Source organism: Myotis myotis, unplaced genomic scaffold (genome assembly GCF_014108235.1).
Source record: "Myotis myotis isolate mMyoMyo1 unplaced genomic scaffold, mMyoMyo1.p scaffold_m19_p_4, whole genome shotgun sequence".
NCBI lineage: Eukaryota > Metazoa > Chordata > Mammalia > Chiroptera > Vespertilionidae > Myotis > Myotis myotis.
In genome coordinates this window covers 70848041-70851428 of record NW_023416346.1, presented here as the reverse complement: position 1 = coordinate 70851428, position 3388 = coordinate 70848041, and the positions used below count along the sequence as shown (strand labels likewise).

Below are 3388 nucleotides of genomic sequence, written 5' to 3'. Positions count from 1 at the left end.
TATGTTGATCATTATATCCCATGTATGAGTGAGATCATGTGATATTTATCTTCCTATGACTGGCTTATTTCCCTTAGCATAATGCTCTCCAGTTCCATCCATGTTGTTGCAAATGGTAAAAGTTCCTTATTTTTTTATAGCAGCATAGTATTCCATTGTGTAGATGTACCACAGTTTATAATCCACTTATCTTCTGATGGGCACTTAAGCTGTTTCCAAATCTTAGCTATTGTAAATTGTGCTCTGCTATGAACATAGGGGTGCATATATCCTTTCTGATTGGTGTTTCTGGTTTCTTGGGATATAGTCCTAGAAGTGGGATTACTGGGTCAAATGGGAGCTCCATTTTTAACTTTTTGAGGAAACGCCATACTGTTTACCACAGTGGCTGCACCAGTCTGCATTCCCACCACCAGTGCACAAGGGTTCCTTTTTCTCCACATCATCACCAGCACTTGTTGTTTGTTGATTTGTTGATGATAGCCATTCTGACAGGTGTGAAATGGTACCTCATTGTTGTTTTGATTTGCATCTCTTGGATGATTAGTGATTTTGAGCATGGTTTCATATGTCTCTGGGTTTACTGTATGACATTTTTCAAAAAGTGTCTATTTAGATCCTTTGACCATTTTTTGATTGGATTGTTTATCTTCCTTTTGTTAAGTTGTATGTGTTATCTGTAAATTTTGGAGATTAAACCCTTATCTGAAATATTATTGTCAAATCTGTTCTCTCATGCAGTGGGCTTTCTTGTTGTTTTGTTGATGGTTTCCTTTGCTGTGCAGGTTTTTATTTTGATGTAGTCTCATTTGTCTATTTTCTCCTTAGTATCCACTGCCCTAGGAGCTCTGTCTGTAAAGATATTGCTACAACATATGTCTGCTATTTTGCTGCCTGTGGAGTCTTGTAGGATTTTTATGGTTTTCTGTCTTACATTCAAGTCCTTTAGCCATTTTGAATTTGTCTTTGTGTATGGTGTAAGTTGGTGATCTAGTTTCTTATTTTTTTTGCACGTATCTGTCCCAATTTCCCAGAACCATTTATTAAAGAGACTGTTTGACTCTATTGCAGAGCATACATGGATTTTGGGTCCATGGGGATCATGGAAGAAATCCTTTGCTGAAACCAGATACCAAGAAAAGAATGTAGTCAATATCAGAATATGCATTATTTTCTTTATTGGTTATGTGTGCCTCTTCTATTCAAAATGATAGTACTGAAATTTCTAGCCAGAATAATCAGGAAAATAATGTCACCCCAATAAATTTAATAATTTTTAAAAAGAGAAATAAAAGACAACCAAATTGAGAGAAGGGAGTAAAACTATCTCTTCTTGCAGATGTATGATCTTCTATGCAGAAAATTCCAAAGATTCCTCACAAAAAAAATGTTAGAACTAATAAATGAATTCAACATAGTAGCAGGATACAAGATAAAGGGAGGCATTCTTGACTTGTTCCTGATATAGGAAAAGCGTTCTGTCATTCACCATTGTGTGTGATGTTTTCTGTGGGTTTTTCACATATGGCTTTCATTAGGTTGAAGTAGTTTTTTTCTATTCCTAATTTGTTGAGTACTTTTCTGAAGAAAGGATGTTGAACCCAAGGTTGTTACTGTGTAAAGAGCTTCCTGTGTCTCCAGCTCTACACTGACCCCTGCATGCTGACTTGGGAGCCAACTGGTCCTGCTCCTGGCCTCAACTTCCAATTCCAGGTATTTGGGAATTCAGGCCTCCTGCCTAAGAGTTCCCCCTGCAGTCACTCTACAGGACTGTGGCTGTCACCTCTTCCTGCTACTCCAGGCTCTACCCAGCATCAAAGGCTAGGTAAGTGCTTCACTATGCACTGCATGCAGTTCAATGGAAACAAACCTCTCACGGAGTTTTTAGACAGTCTGCAGGAAAAGATACACCTTCTGAACTTCTTGTCATTATGTGACTAACATTTTCATCAGACTTCCCCTGAAGTATACTTGAGAATGATGTGCACTGCCAAGAAATATGGAATTCGCCTTCAGCCCCTAGCTGTTATCTTATATTCTACGATGACAAAATGGAGAAAAGTCGCCAGCACATCATGCCAGTCAGTAACTTTTCAAAGTTTTAAAATTGCAACAGAGCTGCTAAACAATTAAAGAATAATCTGCAACACAGAGTTACCGGGAACAAGTGTCACTGAGGCAGCTAGAGAAACAACTATGGAACCTAGGGAAGAACGGAACAAACTATGACAAGGTACTTGCCAAAAGAAAGAACATCATGGGTGGGTTTTATGAGACAAATCAGAAGAAGAAGGATGATCCAAATTTTGTTTATGACATTGAAGTTCAGTTCCCACAAGATAAACCACCACAGTCCTGTGACTGTGACACAGAGTCAGCTGATGAGTTTTGATACCAAAAATAAACAAACAAAAATATTGGGCTAGCAGAAAATCCTTCTTTATGCATTAGTTCTAGAAAAATTCTGTGTAGGACACTAAATGTACATGTCAGGCAATATTTGGATTGACTGTGTTACTTTTTTTGAAATATCTTTTTTTTTAATTAAAATAATTTTGTTTATTGCTTAAAGTAATACAAAGGGTATTACATATGTGTCCATTCCCCCCCCCCCCGCCCTAGACAGTCCCTTAGCCTCCCCTATCCCCCAGTGTCTTATGTCCATTGGTTATGCTTATATGCATGCATACAAGTCCTTTGGTTGATCTCTTACCCCCCCCACCTCCTGTCCCCCAACCATCCCCGGCCTTCCCGCTGCAGTTTGACAATCTGTTTGAGGCAGCTCTGCCTCTGTATCTATTATTGTTCAAAAGTTTATAATGGTCTCTATAATCCATGAAAGAGTGAGATCATGTGGTATTTTTCCTTCATTGACTGGCTTATTTCACTTAGCATAATGCTCTCCAGTTCCATCCATGCCGTTGCAAATGGTAAGAGTTCCTTCATTTTTAGAGCAGCATAGTATTCCATCGTGTAGATGTACCACAGTTTTCTAATCCATTCATCTGCTGATGGGCACTTAGGCTGTTTCCAGATCTTAGCTATGGTGAATTGTGCTGCTATGAACATAGGGGTGCATATATCCTTTCTGATTGGTGTTTCTGGTTTCTTGGGATATATTCTGAGAAGAGGGATCACAGGGTCAAATGGGAGTTCCATTTTCAGTTTTTTGAGGAAACTCCATACTGTCTTCCATAGTGGCTGCACCAGTCTGCATTCCCACCAGCAGTGCACAAGTGTTCCTTTTTCTCCACATCCTCTCCAGCACTTGTCGTTTGTTGATTTGTTGATGATAGCCAGTCTGACAGGTGTGAGATGGTACCTCATTGTTGTTTTGATTTGCATCTCTCGGATGATTAGTGATTTGAGAATGTTTTCATATGTCTCT

At 39.0% G+C, this 3388-nt stretch overlaps 1 pseudogene; it reads left to right on the top strand.

The window, feature by feature from the left end:
* Positions 1-1971: 1971 nt before the first annotated feature.
* Positions 1972-2392, top strand: LOC118653743 (annotated as a pseudogene).
* The last annotated feature ends 996 nt before the right edge of the window (positions 2393-3388 follow it).